This window comes from Anser cygnoides, chromosome 2 (genome assembly GCF_040182565.1).
Source record: "Anser cygnoides isolate HZ-2024a breed goose chromosome 2, Taihu_goose_T2T_genome, whole genome shotgun sequence".
Classification (NCBI taxonomy): domain Eukaryota; kingdom Metazoa; phylum Chordata; class Aves; order Anseriformes; family Anatidae; genus Anser; species Anser cygnoides.
This window is the reverse complement of record NC_089874.1, coordinates 144,508,684-144,529,556: the sequence shown is the minus strand read 5'-3', so window position 1 is coordinate 144,529,556 and position 20,873 is coordinate 144,508,684. Positions and strand designations below refer to the sequence as shown.

The 20,873-nt window shown below is 36.9% G+C and overlaps 1 protein-coding gene across 4 annotated transcripts in view; it reads left to right on the top strand.

The window, feature by feature from the left end:
• The window catches only part of ANGPT1 (angiopoietin 1), a 184,405-nt gene that overhangs the window by 38,871 nt on the left and 124,661 nt on the right, over positions 1-20,873 (top strand). The window contains exons 1-2 of one of the 4 annotated variants that reach the window (XM_066990655.1): positions 15,208-15,421; positions 18,082-18,148. The exons of the other annotated variants lie outside the window; for them this stretch is intronic. The gene's annotated coding sequence lies outside the window, so the exon portion shown is untranslated. Of the gene's footprint in view, positions 1-15,207; positions 15,422-18,081; positions 18,149-20,873 lie in introns of those variants that run through there. 4 annotated transcript variants of the gene reach the window in all.

Sequence of the window (20,873 nt, the reverse complement as noted above, 5' to 3'; positions counted from 1 at the left end):
ATTAGAATCAACGTCACTTAAAAAAAAAAAGTTACTGGAAAAGTATATAAACTGTAAAAGTTATACAAATGTAATTTATTCCAAATTTATAACACTTTAAAATGTTAAATGATGTGTAAAATCCTTAGGATAAAATATAGACAATGTCTTTAAGAGAAATCAATAATAAGCATTGAAACATAATGTGGAAATAGGGTACAATGGTGATAAGTGATAATACAAATAATACATTCTTCAGCACTGAACAAAGGTATCAATAGAATTAGAAGACCACTAAGCCAAAATGTAGATGTCATCTTTTGCATAGCCTTTATTTAGTTACCTTGTATATGGTTTTCCTGTAACTTGCCAAAGAGCCAATCGTCATTCTTCAAATTTCAGTTTACCTCCTTTCAGCATCAAGTGGAAAGAGCTCATTTTGTAGCCAGAGCTTGTACCAGTTTTCTACGTCATTTCAACTCCCAATACTTATGTCTTCACCCTGAGCCTTAGAGGCTGCCCCAGCCCACAACCACCAGCAGGCGGGCAGCAGACCACGCTAAATATATATTCTCCTGCTCAGTTTTCTGTGTTTCTCAGAAAAATAATCTGTTCTGGCTGTATTTGCTCATGAATCTAGAATGTAGTTAATATTCAGTACAATTTAATTGACAGTAGCAGCATCTGATTCAAAGTAAAGGTGTTTGTAGTCATGATTGCTTAGATATGTAAGATATTCTTGGATATTTTTCTTTATGTCACAGGCATGGAAGAGTTCAGAATCAATTGAAGGGTTTCTGCTTAATCCAAAACTTAGTGCTGGCCTTCTGATTAGTAACAGGGTTTATCTCTACAATATGATATACAAAAGAGAAAAAAAATCAACAACAGCAACAAAAAACATAAAGTGTAAAATGTCAAGAATTACACATACTTCTTTACATCATTGTCTGGTGACAGTTGACTGTAAGAACGCATGGTGGCCAAGACTTTGAAAAGCCATTTATGTTTGGTTTGTATCAGCTGCTGATATGATTGATTCAGGCATGTTGAAGAGAATGGGTTTCTGGAACAGAGATACTCAGTGTTTTCAGATAATAAAGTCTTAAACAGGCAAGATATGCAAGGACAGACTTTGCATGAGTCTCTGCATGAAACAAAGGGAAATATGTTGCTGATCATATAGTGAATCTGACATCTGTAGTCATGAAATATAGTTTGCAGATCATATGATTTAACTTTCCCAGGGAGTATGTCTGACAATTTTTGATTATATCTTATGCATCTAGTATATCTAGCTAAGTTACATTGGGTCCAAAACTCCAGGTTTGTTTAGGGGTAAACATTTACCTTTGGAAATAGACATAAATGGAATGGCTATTGCTACCTGCCTCTGGATTATACCATTTGTGACTAACTTTCTTTTTTCCTTAAAAAAATTCCCAAGTACTTTCCCTTCTGTCACTGTTGGAAACTTCATTTTCAGTCTCATTGTCTAGAGTAAGTATTTTTGTGTTCTACCAATTGCTGAAAAATGTGGTCAGAAAAAGATAATTATAAGTTTGGAAGAAAAGACAACTGAAGTGCTTCCCTTCTGAATTTAGCTTTATCTTAAATACAGATTCCACTTTTCCTCTCTATAGTTTGTTTTACGTTCCATGTTTTTCTTGTTTTCCTTCCACCACTCCTTTGGGCCTATGAAATTGTGAGCATTTTCATGTGTCTAAAGAATTACGAAATTTAAATATTATAGTTACATTATTAGATGGTCACTAGGGGTTTTGTGTGCAGTGTTACTTTTTCATATTTGAGAAGTTCCCATGCTTTGTGCTAGAATTAAAAATACAAGATAGCTGTGTGTGTATGAATGAGAAATCATCTATTTAAAATATAAATTATTGTAAGAATTCCTACTGATTGTGTTTGTGACGTATTTGACCAAGACACTGGAAAGCACAGCATTCTTGTTTTGAATTCCAAACAATCAGATTTCTATATTAGGCAATGTTCTTTAGCATACATTAAATATAAATTTTGAGTTTTGCTTAAACAAGCAATGACAATTAAAAAACTTAAAACAGGGTCAGGAAAAATTTTCATATATTATGAGCTTGTATGCACTTCATTAAAATCATTCCACAATACTTCTAGACAATTGTTACAGTTTATACTGCATTAGCAAAAGGAATTACCATGTTGTTAATAAAAAATGAGAGCCTTTTAATTGACTACTTCAATTAAAAACCCACATGTTAAATGTTTCTATTTCATAGCTGTGCAACGATATAGTTCATTTGCTTCAAGACAATAGAGCCCCCCCAAACAAGAAATGAGTAACACAGCCATGTTATTTACTCAATAGAAGAAATGAAAACACTACAGAGAATGGAAACTTTAACAAACAGGTTTGCATCACTTAACAGTGGAGTTAATCAATTTACTCTGATAACAGATTGAAAAGCATATTTAATTACATACCATTTGTGGTTTAAGAACATGAGAATGAATATCTGATCTAGAAGGAGAAATTTCTGAAGGAAATATTATCCTTCTTTGAAGGGGATGTATTGAAAGTATTTTGTTGTTTTTTGGTTTAAGAGAGCTAATTACCTTGGAGAAGAAAGATGGACCTTTCCATATTAAGATAGCATATAATCTCTTAGCCTGGCTATTTACCAGGAAATGGATCCATCCTGTTATTTTTTTTTCTCCTTCTTTTCTTCCTTCTTTCTTTTTCTCTGTATTTTTTGCTAGTTTGCTTTGTTTTCCTTTTGTTTCTTCTTATCTCTCCTGAGCATATGTAAGCCTATGCTATAGGTATACACAATACATTAAATAGGCACCTAAAGATGTATTAGAAATCACACCACACTACCCTTCTAAATATTGGAGGATGTGGCCAAACTGTGGAAAGAAAAAATAAATAAATTCAGAAGTACTAATATATAAGAGTTGAATTACTTGGCTCTAAATCATAGGGTACATAGTCTTTTCTCAGGTTCCATGGATCTGTGTGAAGACTGCTACTCCAATTTGTCTGTCTTTCTTCACTGGGGACTCAAGGAAGGGATGCAGGGCTCCCAGTGTGGTCTTGTGAGTGCCAGATAGTTCAGGGCCTTTTACAAGTATACACCGAAGAGGGAGGAAGCCTCTCAGCCTGCTGTGCTCCAACAGGACCCCCAGGGCTGCCTCTGCAAAAATGCTCCACAGTGAGTGGAGTGCTCCCCCATCCTCTTGTAAGACACCGGGCTGTCCCACTGGAGTGAATATGCACCCACTCTTGAATTTTATTAGGTTTCCATCAGCCAATTTCTCCAACCTGCTGAAGCTCCTCTGAAGGGTAGTTTTGCCCCCCTTTTCCCCCACACATTAGCTGTCCCCTGCAGTTTGGTGCAACCTGCAAGTATTTTCTTAAGGATGTATTTGGTTCATTTTTACTAGTCGTTAATTATGATAGTATTGGCCCCAGCACTGACCCCAGAGGAGCAGCACTTATAGACATCCATCAGCTATATTTTAGCAGAAGCAGGCCAGCCAATTTTTCACCTGCTCCTCAGTCCACCTGTCCAGCCCCCTCTGGTTTAGTACTGCTACTAGAGTGCTGTGGGAGGCCACGCTAAGTTGAGGCACTTGGTACCCATTACTGTCCCACATCCCCACGGGCAGCTGTGCTGGCATGGGACGCAAGCAGAAGATAAGGTAGGAGTCAGAGAAGGGTAGAAGTCACCTGAACTGGGTGAGGCCTTGTTGCACCACTCTGCAAACTTCATACTATCTATTTTATTTTCCATTTCTTCTTTAGTATGTAAACTTCTGAAGCATACTGATAATTATCCTAAATATCAAAATATGTTCCTAATGTAAATGATCAAGTGTTGGGAGTTGTACATGTTTTACAAATATTCAGCTTTAGGAAGTAGTTGGAGACACACCACCAGCCTCAGCCAGGCACTGGTAGCTTGGCTCCATTCAAGCAGCCCCTTTGAGTCCGATAAAGTTCTTGGTCACAAATACCCAGTGCTTGGTCAGTTCAGTCCCTAATGAAAATCTGATATCTCTACTTGAAGCAATAATCTGAACTCAATGCTGCAGTTTTTTGTGTGTCCAAAGATCTAATGCTTTAAGATCAAGGCTCTGACTACAAATTTATTTTCATCTAAGTCAAACTGCTACCAGTCAGGGGGGCTAGATAGACTGGAGAATGTGGGCATCTAGCCATAATTTGCATGTCACAAAATGAGATCTTCCTCTGTGCTAGGTTGTTTTTTAGGTACAAAGTGTGGCAGATCTTGATGAAGTTGCCTTAAGCATTTCACAACTGAAGTCATCGAGTTCATTGGCTGAAAGGTACATACAGATTTATTTTAACTTTACACAGATATTGCATACATACAGTTGCAATTGTGTTGTAATTTTATTTGGAGTTTATTCTATGCTGAAGGAAATATTCAGAGCTTTTAAAAAGTCTTACACAAAAATGCAATATGAAATGGGATATCTACATCAAAATAATGTCTACAGTCAATCATTTCACCTCCTTTATAAATAGACAAAATTGTCCTTCCTGTCTTTTACAGTTGAGTTTTTGTTACAATGAATATCCCAACTTTGTCAATGATTTTGTACCAATGGTATAAAATTTTGTACAATAGTACCAATGCCATGGTACTAAATGCCATGGTACTGTAAAATCTCCTCTGAAAGGGAGGAGAACCATCCTCACTACACCCTTTTTCAGGAAGAAAAAAAAAACATTATTTTTTTCTGTGGCGTTAAGGAAAAAATAGATTAAGTAACTTTCTCAAGGGCACAGGAAATTTGTGGTAAAGAAAATGGAATTCAAATATCATGAACCTCTAGATAGCAGTGTTAACCACAAGACCACCAAAGCTAAGGCCTTAGGCATGCTGTGCTGAGATTAAATAAATAAATAAATAAATGAATAATCAATCTGAACATTTAAAGCAGAAGCTGGTAGGACTTCCAATCCCTTCCACAATTACCCCAGAGCAGAGCTGAATGGGACCTCGGGTATTGGCTGAATATGGAAAAAACTGTTCCGAAAAACACACAGCAAGGGTTGCATTTACGCTCATAGGGAAAAAAAAAGGAATCTGTATGTCTTAAAAGACTTTTTTGGATGGGCTGCATAGCTTGTGATTGTGAAGTGGTTAGCACAGAAGAGACAGAGGGTTCTACAGTGTTCTACTGGTTGCCTTGATTAATGCATGTAACGCTGGATAAGAGGGAGACAAAAAGATGCCCACTGTCTAGACACTCCAAAAATTAATAGAGAACAAATGAGAAATAGAAATTAGATGTCCAAATAGTCTCTCACAGGGCAAGGTTAGTTCGTTTTCTAACTCTTCTGTTGGCCAGTTATGGAATTATTGTTCTGCTCTAAAATCTGTGAAATTTAATGCATTTTTATAATTATCATAGCAGCTAATTGTTATTGTTAGTATAAAAATTAGATAGGATTAAAATAAGCATAGAGGTTCTGTGTTTGTTCTTTTGTTGTTGTTGTTGTTTTGTTTTGTTTTTTGTTTTTTAATAAATGATGCAAATTATTCAAATCCAATTGACACTACCCTTCAGATAAGTGAAAAGTAAACTCACTGTTATTAATATGTTAGGAAATTCTAACCCCAATTTAAAGAAGAGTTCTTTTATTTCATAGTATTGATTCATGACTAATGGATAAGAATTTGATAAAGAGGACTGCAGTTTTCAGTGTTATCTGTTTTAGTCTAGCTGTAATTTCTTTTCCTTTGTTGTTGTTGTTTGTTTTTTGTTTGTTTGTTTTGTTTTCTTTCCAAAAGACTCATTTCTTGGATTTACCATACAATGGACTTATTTTTATTTATTTATTTATTTATGTACTCATTTATTTATTTTCTGTCACATAGAAACAAAATTATCTGGCTAGTTATTCACATTTTCAGGGGAAAAAAAAGAAATGGAAAAAAAAAAAAGTATGGAAATGCAACCAGCATTTACTGGTGAACAAGAAGAAAAATCTAAAAATAAAACCAAACACTGAAAACTGACATACCTCTTAAACTCTCAGGATTCTTTTAAAATAAGAATTCATAATATTTCAATGATATCTGTAAATTAAATCCATAAACAGATGAGTTTACCAGATAGTATAAATGGAACCACTGACATGTCTTGTTTTCTGCATAGATTTATCACAAACATGAAAATTTCTAATTCCATATTGGGAAGCACTCTAAAATCTCAGCAGCAACAGTGTGATGAATGTAATTCCAATGTCTGTGTCCCTAGAATTTTTTTTTCCATAGCACCTTCAAGACAAAAATGTTGCTCTTACTGTGAATTGTGGGAAAAATCATAATTGTAATGGAAATCTCTGCTCTAGAGCTCCTCATTAGTGCTCCACTTTCCTGGAAGACCAGTAGTGTTATGCTGGAAGTCATTTTTTCAAATGATGTTTTAATGCAAGAAAAATTCCAGATCAACCCCTGTCAGCAAACCCCAACCTTCATTCATTTTCTTTGAAAAATAAACTTCCAAAGACTGAGGGGAGACCTCATTAATGTGTATAAATACCTGAGGGGAGGGTGTCAAGAAGATGGAGCTGGCCTCTTTTCAGTTGTGCTCAGCAACAGGACAAGAGGCAACGGGCACAAACTGAAGCACAGGAGGTTCCAGCTGAATATGATGGGGCACTTATTTACTGTGAGGGTGACAGAGCACTGGGACAGGTTGCCTGGAGAGGCTGTGGAGTCTCCTTCTCTGTAGATATTCAAAACCCGCCTGGATGCCATCCTGCGCAATGTGCTCTAGGTGATCCTGCTCAGCAGAGGGGTTGGACTAAATGATCTTCAGCGTCTCTTCCAACCCCGCTCATTCTGTGATTCTGTGAAACTATGATTCAGCAGGAAATTCAGTGGTTAAATTGGAAATACCCTTTGGTAAGAGATGACTATACTCATGTGTGGTCAGACTGACCTATTTTAGGGTGAAACTGGACTGTCCTTTTAGAAATAAAGATAAAAGAGTAGGAGAACACTAAAACACTTAAATACTTAAATAGCATTTTGATGGTACCCCTCACCATAAAAAGAATTAGAGATGAATCAACATGAACAAGCTAAATTATATTATTCCCTTCTCATCAGAAAAGTTTAGTGAAGTTTCAGTGAGAGAGATGGCTGAAAAACTCAGTGAGATCAGTCTCAGGAACGTGACAAACTGCTTTTATGTAGTGCAATTGCTAAAAGGTAACAGAATAAAAACCCCAAGTTACACATTTTACTCCTAGTAATGAAAGAAAACATGAAATAACAGATTTATCTCTACTTTGGTATTTAGCTGTGATAGATAATGAGAAAGATGAGAAAAACAAAATGCTTGGTCTCAACATGGGCAAATACCTTGAAAGAAGAATTTGGAATGAAATGATCAAATTTTATAGATGGATCTTTCCTTTCATACTTTTTGGTCATAAACTTGTGGACAGAAGCACTCAAAGTCCACAGCTGCACTTGAATTTTGTAGCTAGGCACTGTTTCTGACAATTGTCACTACCAGATGTTTCTGAAGATGGTCTTTATTTTTAACTCTGTTGATAGGAGCCATCTGCTTTCCAAATATCTCAGCTAAAGAATGACTGTAATGTGTATTTAATATTAACTGGTAATGAGCTGAGCTGAGCAACTTCATAATTGAGTAAGAATTTCTAAATCCACTCTTTTCTTTTGCTTACCTAACTGAGGATTTTCAACCTCTGGGATTTGCAAACCACAGTGTGCTTTCCAGCGGATGATGACTTTTTTATACCAATGTGAAGCTAGCTTAATTTTCTTTGATACTTTTAACCATTTATGAACCAAAGAATTGACAGAATATACTTTAGAAATAGCACCAATATTTATGAACGGAAAGTATATTCAGTACAGATAAAACAACATTAAACCTGTTAAAGAAAAATAAAATAAAATAGATTAATTTATACTTTTGTAAAATTACTTTGTAGGAGACATTTTTCCCCTTTATTCATCCATACTGTGTAAAGTTTGACACAATTTACCAATGATAAAGTAAACCATTACAATTAACAAACATTCTTGTTCAAAGAAAGTAATGGAAGTTTATGGAATTTCTCATGCAAATCTTATGCAGGCACCATGACCCTATTTCCCTCTGTTGATTACAAAGGGTTTTTTTGTCTTTGGTGATAGTTCTCATGGATTTTGGCAGTACAGCTTACTGTTAAGAATCTCTGATGGTCTATGGTTTGTAGTTGAACATCAGCACCAACTTTGAAAACATGGCTGTTCTTTTCTTCAGAACTGCTCTGAAAATCCCTTGGGAAGAGGAGAACAGTCTGGCACTTCCATTTCAAGTCTGAGCAGGAAGTTCGGGGAACAAGAAAGCTAGAATAATACCAGAATATTTGTGCAAAGTTAAAGTTGAATATGGAGCAAAATCAAATGTATGCTTTATTCTTTTTTAATTAGGTGTGTAATGCTTATCAGCAGATGATTTTATCCTGGTGCTTTGGTCACGTCTTAAGGATTCCACAAAGCCCTCCCCCGTAATGAGAACGGGACTCTTAATATTTTATGCTTTATGGTCTGCACACCATGGAAATGTCACGTGGATTTATTGTGCCCTGAGAGGACCACCTGAGAAGACATGGGAGACATGGTCAGTCACTGAACTAACTCCCCAGTGTGCTAGATTAGACACCTAAGTCACAGCACTTAACTGAGCTGTGTCATATTCCCTTTCTTCTGTGTCCATCCATGGTCTCATATCTTCAGTCCCTGCAGCTTTCAGAGTCAAACTATTAAGTGGGCAGTAAGCTTTTCACTAGAGTGAAAAGGCAAGAAGGGCACTTTGTACTCAACAATTATTTTTAGCACCATACTGCCCCATATTTAACCATGTATTACCATATAATATCTAAAGGAAAACATAAACAGTCAAGCTATTAAGCTACTTAGCACCTCTCACTTGTCTCTGAAGTAGTCAATGACTGATGGTCCCATTTTTCAGTCTTTACTCAGACATTTCAAATGGCTTCTGGCTGATCTTGGATTGAATTTTACAGCTAGATCTTTTCTGTGGTTTAGGACTTCAGTCTTAAATGTGGACAGAAATGTTCAAACTCCAGTGCTGTTTTTGAACTGTGTAGGTTGGCAAATTTTGAAGGCCATTTGAAATTTTGGCAGGGAAGAAAAACAGAGAGGGCACTTGAGGGTGAACAACCACCAAGATGAACTTCTTCAGGGATGGACAATTTATCAGCTGTATACAGTAGGATCAAGGAAATGTATGGAGTGAAATCAAGATAGACTTAAACTTGTGCACAAAGCAATAAAGCAGTGGCCCACAAAGAATTTCTCAGTATGACAAGCATCTTTGCGAAGTTGGCTCTGAAAAGAGCTCTGCATGGGGCTCATTAAAATTCTGTTGTCATAGTCCATAAACAGAGCAGGACACACAATGAATAAAAGCCTGTACAAACATGGAGTTTCAGGGAAAATCAGATTGCTTTGTTATAACCTGAAAGTTCAGTCCTAAAAACCATACTCTCATTAGTATTCTGATTGACTTCAATTGCATGATGGAGTTCTAAGGATTATCTAAAGAAAAATCAGCTCTGCAGACCCTTCAAAAACCTACACTAGTACAGATGCATCAATTCACCCTTCCTTCACCCTGTTGCTTCAGTATGTCTAGGTGTATTTCTTTTTCTTTTTCTTTTTCTTTTTCTTTTTCTTTTTCTTTTTCTTTTTCTTTTTCTTTTTCTTTCTTTTTCTTTTTCTTTTTCTTTTTCTTTTTCTTTTTCTTTTTCTTTTTCTTTTTCTTTTTCTTTTTCTTTTTCTTTTTCTTTTTCTTTTTCTTTTTCTTTCTTTTTCTTTTTCTTTTTCTTTTTCTTTTTCTTTTTCTTTTTCTTTTTCTTTTTCTTTTTCTTTTTCTTTTTTTTCTTTTTCTTTTTCTTTTTCTTTTTCTTTTTCTTTTTCTTTTTCTTTTTCTTTTTCTTTTTCTTTTTCTTTTTCTTTTTCTTTTTCTTTTTCTTTTTCTTTTTCTTTTTCTTTTTCTTTTTTCCTTTTTTTTTCTTTTCCTTTTTTACTTTTATTCTAAATATTAAGGGGCATAATGGCATGTGAGGACAATTTTGCATATAAAAAATAGGGTAGGACTGGTTTTTTTTTCTTTTTTGGCTTGTATCCAGACAGCAAAATACTAAAGTTTGCAAAAATTAATAGATTTTAAGATCAGAGAAGAACAGTCTGACATAACTTCTCCATAACAAATAATTCCTGTACAATCCCATAGCTCGTACTTGAGTTAGATTGCAATTTTTAGAAGAAAATTTAAGGTGAAATCCTGATCCTGTCACCTCTCAGACATAAAGAGCTAGCAGGAAGTGGAGAATTGAATTCTGGTATTTTTGTTTGGTTTAATTCGGGGTAAAATCTGCCCTTAATTATAGTTTATGAACACTAAGTCTCACAATATAATAGTAAGTGCTGTACAGCAGTGTTCTTATAAAACAAACAAACAAACAAACAAACAAAACAAACAAGAACAAGAAAAAAAATATCTTTTTCCTTGTCATTAACATACAAATCTTGCTCCAGAAAGTCCAGCCCTGTTCTCCTTACTCAGGTACCATTACCTTCCATCAATTTATTCTGGATTTAATCTAAATAAAGAACTGCAGGATCTGATCCCATGGACTCGGGATTAAATAAATTCAATAGGATAACTCATTAAGGAAATAAGTCAATGGGAACTTTTCTGTTTGTAGTGTGAGAGATGTTGACAGCAGGTAACCTTACCAGCAAGCTTGTTGCTTCTATGCAAACTTGTTCTCTCTCAGATTTTTGTGACATGTTGCCAAAGAACTTTGGCAGAGTCTATATTTGCCACTGCTGATCCATTTTAACAAGGTTTGTGGGTCATTTGAGAGATGTAAAGCAAAGCAAGACTTTGCTTTTTTTGTTTTGCCAATTTCATTAAGCTTTTGCTGGTAGTTAAGGGTCATTTCCAAAAGCCTAATGGACATTTTTATTAGGTTTCTACAGGGGTACTACTTATTTTCTTTTCCTGGCAGATTTCCATACTTGCTGTGACTAATGCAACCTCTATTGTTATTTGACAAGAGGAGAAAAAAAAAGACATTTTTTTTTTCTTTCCCCAAGGAGAGAAGCTGTCAGCTACCAGAAGAATAAAGACTTTAGTGTTTACCTTTCCACACGCCCCAATGGCTGCACAGAGGCAAAATTAAATGGATTGAATGAAAGAATATGCAAAACAGCATCAGTGAACTGAATAAACAATTTGCATATTTCTACTTGTCAATCCACCTTTTCTTCAGTGGCATATTGCTATGGAAACAAGTAAAGATCACTTTAAGATAGCTATTAGCATTTCAGCCAAAAATGGTCACCATTTGGCCACTCTATGGAAGGTTGCTATGTCATCTGGATGCACTAAATTGAATGCCATAGTGATTCAGAGTGTCTAGAGTGCCTGGCTATTTATTGCTTTCAGGACTGACCTTATATATTTACCTAAGCAGAATTGCCAGTGGAAGTAAAAAGGGTGTTTTGGCTGAGCAAAGGATGAAGGATTGCGCTACAGGGAGCCCACATCTGCTCAGTGGCCAGCCTTAGTAACTGGCTTGGATGTTAGACAGATGTATTTGAGTGGGAAACCTCAGCTCCCTGACCCCAGGATAGCTCTGCCAGGATGGCATTTTATATCTTCCACAGAAGGGGAGGAATTTTCATGATACATGGATCTTTATCTACACCTTGCTGTTTCACCTCAAATTCCCCTTTCTCGGGGGAGTTGCAGAGTACAATTTTTTTTTTATTATTTTTTTTCATAAATCTCACCCCCAGCCTCAGACTGCTCCTCATTTTGGCAAGTGCACTTGCAATAATCCTACTCTGTAGGGTGCTCTTCAGGTGTCTTACTCCTCGTCTGGACTACCTGAGACATGCATTTTACATTTTTTTTTTGTTTGTTTGTTGTTTGTTTTTTAAATTAATGATAGTTTTGCTGTATGTGTATGGTCTATAGGGGACCAGACACATTATTCAGGAGAGCAGTGCAGAGAGTGTGTGATATTCTTTATTTACATTCCAGTGAGAGCAGAATTTTTGTAAGGATTTGACCCTCGCAATTTCTGCATATGCATGCAGTTCGGGGGTCAGAAGGCTTCCCCTTCCCATCCTTTGCCTATCACAGCAGCACGAATGAAGCATTATGGCCCTCCAAGTTCCTGTGGGCACTATATTTACAGTTGAGAGTCAGTAACATGACCCAAACTTTTTCTTCTCACTGAGAGTGAAAGTCACTGGAGACAATTGTGTGCTGCACACTAGCACATGGCACTACAGAAGCACTTCCTCAGGATGCTGGGGACCTCCTAGAGGTCCATGGCTCCTGTTCCTCCAGCGGGGTTTTACAGCAGTCCCTCCCAACACACCTCAAAGGACAGTTCAAAGAAAAGCAGGTATCTTCATCTTCAGGCAGGTTTTTCTTAGTTAATATTTCTACATTTCTCAAAGTTTGTGTACCAAACCTCCTTCAGACATGGATGCATCAGCACTAGCAGGGAATTTTGTCTGAGCAAATGCTGAAAGGCTCAGCAAACCATGAATGAGCTCTAATGCCAAAACTGCCGACCTGCAACACTGCTTGCCAATGCTGATTCAGTCAGACTAATTAGAAGTTAACAATATGTCTTCCTCAGATACTGAAGGAGTAAAGCTGGTGAATATTTAAAGTGCCCAGGGTATTTAAAAAATACATGTAGCTGATGATTTTTATCCATATATGTATTTTATATAAATTTATATATACATTAATATGCATTTGCATCTGCTGAGCTTCAGAAAATGTTTTAAAAATAACTCTGTGTTATCCCACCTTTTAATGATTTGTTATGTTAATCAGAGTTTTTCTAAGCCTCAGAGGTTAGTATGTGTCTTTTGAAGTGGCCAAAACAACTTTTGTTGTTGTTGTTATAAATCTTACTGTGCTTACCATTTAAGCTCAATCAAATAGATAAAATAGGTCTGAAATTTCTTTTCTGTAATTTTCTATACATGTTTATCAAACATGTGTGTAAATTGTAATGAATCTGATACCAAAAGATATTTAGTGGATCATATTTTTAGTGTTTAGCTTGTTACAACATCTAAAGTGTTACAGAAATGCATTTAACATTTCTTTAATAGATTGACTTTGTTAAGTTTATGAACTCTCTGTTTATGTTATGGTGTTTCAACACTCCACGAGCTGCGTTACGCTGTGCAGACTAGGAGCAAAACTCAGTCAAGCATTGTGGATTCATGTAGGGATTAGAAATGTCTTGGGCTGTCTGTCTTAGTTAACCTATCTTTTATTTCTGACTGTTCATCTCTCTGCAACATATTTATAGTATGAAGCTATGAGTCTCCCTCACCCTCAGATACTCATTTCCTATGTCTCTGTGTTTGTTTCTTCTATTTTAATGCCAGCATTATTTTAACAACATTTATTTTTAGTTGTCGAGATAGTTTGAATCTTATGGCAAAATGTGAGATAAGTCAGTGCCATTTGGGAGTTTGGAGTCCAGTTGTTTGAGCCTATTACTATTATACTCGTGAAACAGTGCAATGCATCCAGATTTATTTATTTTTTAATTGAATTTATAGAACTGACAAGTGGTGAAAGAATATATTTCGTCAACCCAGTGCACCAGCCAGATTTCTCTGTCAGCTGTTGTGCTAATACTACCTGCTTTCTATGTAGGGATCATATTCAGATTGGCACATTAGTAGTGTACCCTCATCAATATTTGGCCATTAACTTACTGCTGTCATCTCTACAGTCTGAAAGGGTGGACCTGTCTTAGATGCATATGATAAACCAGAGAGGGCACATTTACCAGATAGGGTGCATTTATTTAACTGACTTACTATATGAACCAGAGATGTAAAGATTTGATTTTCTCCTCTGCAAAATGAGAATAATGGTATTTTCTTACTGTCAAAAGGTGTTGCATATATAGATACAATATAAAGAAGTTGAAATATGAAAAGAATGGCGTCATAGTTTGAAGTTGCTAAGCTGGTGGCATAAGAGTAGATCTGATAGATCCACTTGGGCCTAAACAAACATAAGGAGGTTTCGATACACTTTTATTTAAATAACAGGGTATAGCTTGACTGAAACTGTTTAATAAATATAATATGAAAGCAAATGTTGTTAAATAAATAAAATCATATGCTTCCACTTTCCAAAAAAAGAACCACACACATGGTTAGATTTATATGGTTAGATGGTTAGATTTACAAAGATCACATAACCATGGAGTGGTTGAGGTTCAAAGGGACTTCTGGAGACCATCTAATCCAAACCCTCTCTCAAGCAGTGTCACCTAGAGGACATTGCACAGAATGGCATCCAGGCGGGTTTTGAATATCTCCAGAGAAGGAGCCTCTACAGCCTCTCCAGGCAACCTGTTCCAGTGCTCTGTCACCCTCACAGTAAAGAAGCATTTTCTCATATTCAGATGGAACTTCCTGTGTTTCAGCTTGTGCCCGTTGTCTCTTGTGCTGTCACTGGGCACAACTGAAAAGAGTTTCACCCCATCCTCTTGAATATACATTGATAAAGTCCTCTTTCAGTTTTCTCTAGGCTAAACAGACCCAGCTCTCTCAGCCTCTCCTTGTATAACAGATGATCCAGTCCCCTGGTCATCTTAGTAGCCCGCCTCTGGACTCGCTCCAGTAGCTCCATGTCCCGCCTGTACTGGGGAGCCCAGAACTGCACACAATGCTCCGGGTGTGGCCTCACCAGGGCTGAGCAGAGGGGCAGGATCACCTCCCTCAGCCTGCTGGCAATGCTCTCCCTAATGCACCTCAAGATACAATTGGCCTTCTTGGCCACAAGGCTCCTGGTTAACTTGTCCACCAGGACTCCCAGGTTCCTCTCTGCAGAGCTGCACTACGGCAATTCAGCCCCCAGCTTGTACTGGTGCTTGGTGTTATTCCTCACTAGGTGCAGGACCCTGTGCTTGCCTTTGTTGAACTTCATGAGATTCCTCTCTGCCCAACTCTCCAGCCTGTCCAGGTCTCTCTGAATGGCAGCACAGCTTTCTGGTGTATCAGCCACTCCTCCCAGTTTTGTGACATCAGCAAACTTGCTGAGGGTACACTCTGTTCCATCGTCCAGGTCATTGATAAGTAAATTGAACAAGACTGGGCCCAGTACTGACCCCTGGGGGATACCACTAGCTACATGACTCCAACCAGACTGCACACCACTGAGCACAACCCTGAGCTCTGCCATCTATCCAGGTCTCAATCCACCTCACTGTTCACTCATCTAACCCACACTTTCTGAGCTTGCCTATGAGGATGTTATGGGAGACAGCACTGAAAGCCTTGCTGAAGTCAAGGTAAACAACATCCACTATTTTCCCATCATCTACCCAGCCAGTCATTCTATCATAGAAGGCTTTAAGATTTGATTAAACATGAATTCCCCTTGGTGAATCCATGCTGACCACTCCTGATCACCTTCTTTTCCTCCACATGCTTAGAGATGACATCCAGGATCACAGAATCACAGAACTGTAGGGGTTGGAAGGGACCTCAAGAGATCATGTGGTCCAACCCCCGTGCCAAAGCAGGTTCCCTAGAGCAGGTTGCCCAGGTAGGCATCCAGACAGGAGGATGAACTGTTCCATCACCTTTACAGGGATGGACGTGAGGCTGACTGGCCTGTAGTTTCCTGGGTCCTCCTTCTTGCCCTTTTTGAAGACTGGAGTGACACTGGCTTTCTTTCAGTCCTCAGGCACCTCTCCTACTTTCTGTGACCTTTCAAAGATGACAAAGAGTGGCCTAGCAATAACACTGGCCATCTCCCTCAGCTCTCATGGGTACATCTCATCAGAGCCCATGGATTTGTGGGTGTCAGGTTTGTTTATGTGATCTCTAACCTGATCCTCCTCAACAAAGGGAAAGTCCTTTCTCCAGACTTCCCCTCATGTCTCTAGGGTCTGAGATTCCTGACTGCTAGTCTTAGCAGTGAAGACTGAAGCGAAGAAGGCATTCAGTAACTGCCTTCTCTGTATCCTTCATCACTAGGGCACCCACCCTATTGAGCAATGGGCACACATTTTCCCTAGTCTTCTTTTTGCTATTGATGTATTTGAAGAAGCCTTTCTTGATGTCCTTGAAATCCCTTGCCAGATTTAATTCTAAATGGGCCTTGGCCTTCCTCGTTGCATCCCTGCATACTTTGACAATGTCCCTACATTCTTCACAATGTGGTATAATGGATCATTATTATTTCAATGCATTTTTATCAACTTTGCTAGGAAAGCACAGAGCACACAATTATGTTTCCTTTAAAACTTTAGAAAACAAATAGCTAAGTGACAAGTCACTGCTCATAGTAACTGTAGAAAGTGTTGTGTATGTGGACATATTATACGTATATGTGAATGATATATATGATGTAAAATGGAAAATAGGTTTAGCATGATGCATACCTGTTGCATGATGCTATTAATCTATGCATATGCAAATATCTTTTGAGTTTTGTGATATCGGTTGCATGTTAAATTGCCTTCCTCCAAATGCTGATGCTGTGTAACATATATAATGCAGAGGGAAGTAAACAGCATTCCTGATGTTGTTAACAAAATATGAAGCTGGATGTGGTTATTTTCAGACTTGAGTAGCTTTAGGTGCTTTGTACATCATTACATTTTGCAAGTGAATTTTTAATGGAACCAGCAACCTGGTTTTGTTTTTGTTGTTGTTGTTGGTTTGTTTGTTTGTTTTTAGCTAGTTTACACAAGGTTTTGCAATCATCTGTCAAACAAGCATCTATAAAAGAAATTGTAGTGTAGCAGTTGAAAGATTTAAAACTTATTTAAAGTTACCAGTGATTATTAAAATAACAAGTCCTTTCAGGTAGCATTTTCCAAGTACAGATACTTTTCTAGAGAATATTGAACTTGCTTCACTTAGCTGAGTTGGATAATGAAATATTCTGATATATAGAAGTCAGATATATTTGGAAATTTATTTGTAATGTGATGATACAGACAAACAAAAACAGCAGTTTGCATATTTCAAGTATTTTATTAGTAAAATACAATACCTTTATTCAAGAGAAATAATGCCCTATCTACTTTATGTTAGCTTTTTATAACGTAGTGCTTTGTAACCATATGAATATTGCTGCCTGTACAGAAAGTTAGACTGGAATTCTCAAATATTTCAGGCAGACCCATAACAGGATTTAAACACTTTGAGTGCAACCCAGGTGGCGTTTAAACACTTAAGTCCAAGCAGATGCTACGGAATCCTTAACCCTCCTCTATTCTCAGACTACTTTGGTACTGGGACCAAAGTAGTATTTGATGGTTAAAATGTACATAGATGCTCAAGAATGTGCCACTGCCTTTGCTTAGATAACTGTGGTTAAGGCAAATGTTTCTGTTTATATTTACAGGTAAATTTATCTGGATGTTGAACTGAGTATCTCCACACTAATGTGGACACACTGCAGCAATGTACTTGGAGCATACCAATAGCATGGAGTTTAAGCTAAAGTATACCAGCTGCAGCCTACTGCATTTATTCAGAAACTGGCAAATACACAGAGCTTGTATTTTTTCTGACTTAATTATACTAGAGAGTATAGGGAAAACAAAACAAAACAAATCAAAACAACAACAACAAAAACACACCTCTTTTGCTTAATTTCAACTACCAATTTGCATTTTCAACAAAAACTAATTTAAACTTTACATAAAACAGAAGGACCAAGCAACAGACCAAGCTGAATAAGAAATATGCCTAAAAGTTGATTTTATTTGCCATCCTTCAGTAGTTACAAAAATGTAATTGCCTTAAGTTGAAACACACTCTATGACTGGTTTTAGAATATCTTTGCAAATGACCAAATACCCTAGGCTGTGGTTTGATTTTTTTTTCAAGACGTGATTAATCTAAAAATATTTTTTGTTTTCTTGATTTATTGAGTTCTAAGAGCTTTGGTGCATAAAGCTGGTCTTCTATAACATGTTTTTTTTTTTTACAGACTGGTTCTACTTGATACTTACTTCATTGTTGCTGGTTTTAACAAAAGTATTCCCAGTCCCAAATAAGTAAGTTGAATAAAAAAGACGTATTGGGAACACTTAGAGACAAGGATTTATTTTCTTCAGATGTAAACATGAGCTAATCCCCATTCTCCTAAAGGAAGCTAGAGCTTGGAGGTGCCAAATGGAGACAGTGGCACAGTAAGGTTTAGACCACGGGAGTTTCTAATTTGTTCTGCGTCTATTCAGCTTGGTACTATAAAATGACTGTTTCCATTATGCCTGCTTATTTCAGATAATCAAAAGCTATTTTCTAGTTTCCTTCCAAGGGTCAGTGTGCCAAACACTGTCACGCAGTAACTGCTATTGACATAGGCAGCCCATGTCAAACTTAACACCACATGATCGCATTTTCAAACAGCTTAAATTAGAAGCTAGTTAAAATCACATCTATTTAAAATGATAAAAGGGTTAGCAAAGCAAGCCAAAAACAGCTGTAATCATCCCAGCTCAGTTATTACTTGATAGGACATCCAGAATGGCCAAGGGAAACAAATACACCATGTGTACTGTCCAGCTCCAGGCACTTGAGCTGTATGGATGGATATATTAGGAGTGCAGAAACATCACACATACAGTGTGGAGAGAAGGGGTCTGTGAAGTGCAATGTAGATCAGCTATACTATAAGCCTGCCTTTACAGACATCAGCATAGGACAGATGGTCTGAACAGTATCTAGATCTGTGCTCTTTGCAGAGGTCATGTCAAGTGTTTCTTTTGACCTTTAGAGTTCAAGCATATATCCCAACATCCTGCTGCATGCGAAGATACCTCTCTTAACTCTAATGGGAACTTGCCACTGGCTTATGAAGCTCAGATGTCCTCTATTATTTTTTTTTTTGAATACAGCAGAGGAAATACTATAGAGATAGGGCAGTTAGAAGGTGTCCCATTTCCCGAGTTTATAAATTTTCCACACCTCCTAAAGAGACTTCTGTTATACAGTTACCTTAATATAATACTTTAAGTTAGATTAAGGTAACAGATAAATAAAGTCACAGTATTCAAAACAGATAATACAGTTATACAAGTTTTTTTATTTTTATTTTATTTTTTTTAATACATAAGTGAATTGAAAAGAAGTTACAGTGATCAGTATGTTTTAAGGATGTGTAGGTTAGGGCTTTCTCCATGTACTTGTGTGACTTGCTCTCAGCTTCCCAAAAGATGGTAGTCATAGCATGTCTTTATCTATCTGAAGCAATACCAGCTGGAGGGGGCCTCTGCTGGAAACCCCTGAGAACTTTACATTGCAGGGGTCCTTCAGGAGCTTATCCTTTGAATACTTACTGTGCACTGGTTATGCAAGACTTTTGCAGCATGGTGCTCTTGAAGTCTTCTGTGAAGTACAGGCTTTTATCCCTTGCTTTCAAAATCATTTCCTCCGTTTTTAAATAAAAGAATTAGCCTCACAAATTTTCTCAACTGAAAAAAGATTTCCTTCACTTTCTTGGAGGCTTCTTTTTCATGTTCAAGACATATTTGGACAATGCTCTTAGGTATATGGTTTAACTCTTAGGTTGCCCTGCGTGGAGTTAGGAATTGGACTCGGTGATCCTCATGGTTTTTTTCCAACTTGATAGTTCATGATGCTATGATTCTATGATCACTTGTTTTTTCTAAGTAGCAAATACCTCCTTGTCTCTGCAAGGACCAAACTTTCATTTTTTTATTCAGATTTGAGAGTCATAGTCATGTTTGGTGTGAGATTGTTGTCTTTCATAAGACCTTGTATTTGGTCAGTCATATTAGTGAATTATCTTTTTGAATTAGAAGGAGAGATTTTGTTCGTTTGTTTGTTTTGTTTACTTTCATGCATAATAATTAATTCAGGGGCATTATCCCAAAAGAGTTATATTTGTATATAGACAGATTGCATGATAACAGTTTGTAGAAAGACTGTATAGAATTATAGAATAAGGAGTAAGAAACTTGAGTGCAGAAACTTTTATCATCCCTTACTTCTTGGTGTTCTAGTATACTGAACTATATTTAAGTTCCTTACAAACATCTTCCGTGGATTCCTTTCAGTTGTCAAGACTATGGAAAATTTTTCTCTGATTTGACAAGTAGTTTACATAAATTGTTGCTATCATTATTATACCACTGTTTGTCAAATACTACTAATAAACAAACACGGATATGATAACAAGTCCATGTAACAAGTCTATGTCTGTTACCTCCTTCTTCTTTTACTCTCTGCCAGTTATGTAGAAGAGGGCTTTTCTGGTAAAACATGTTTCTACAGAAGCTAGGATACTGGAATACAGAGGTGATTTGAACTACATGAAGTAATGCAAAAAATAAAAGAATGATAATGTGAAACTGCCTAATGTGCATTCCTAAACACCAGAGATTTTCAGCTGCAATTGCTTCCTATTATTTTATGCTTTCCAGGCCCTCAGGTTCCTAGAATGGGTCTAAGCAACAGCAATTGATTGGAAACTCGGAGCAATATTTCTATCTCCCTCTCTCCATCAATTACTTGCAATACTCATATTTTATCTATTACTTAACAGAATCTTTACATGCAGCCAAAAGCTGTAAAACCAGAATTTTCTACCTGATACAGTGTACTCTAGTCTTCCCTTCCAAGCCTAGGAAAAGCCTTGAAAATCTGCCCCATAAAGGCACTAGTTTGATGAAAGACTGTTATTTTTATAGAAAATCAAAGCTTACAGAATATAGCTTACATTTCAAAGTACCGCCACTGCCTTAATTCCTTCAACTT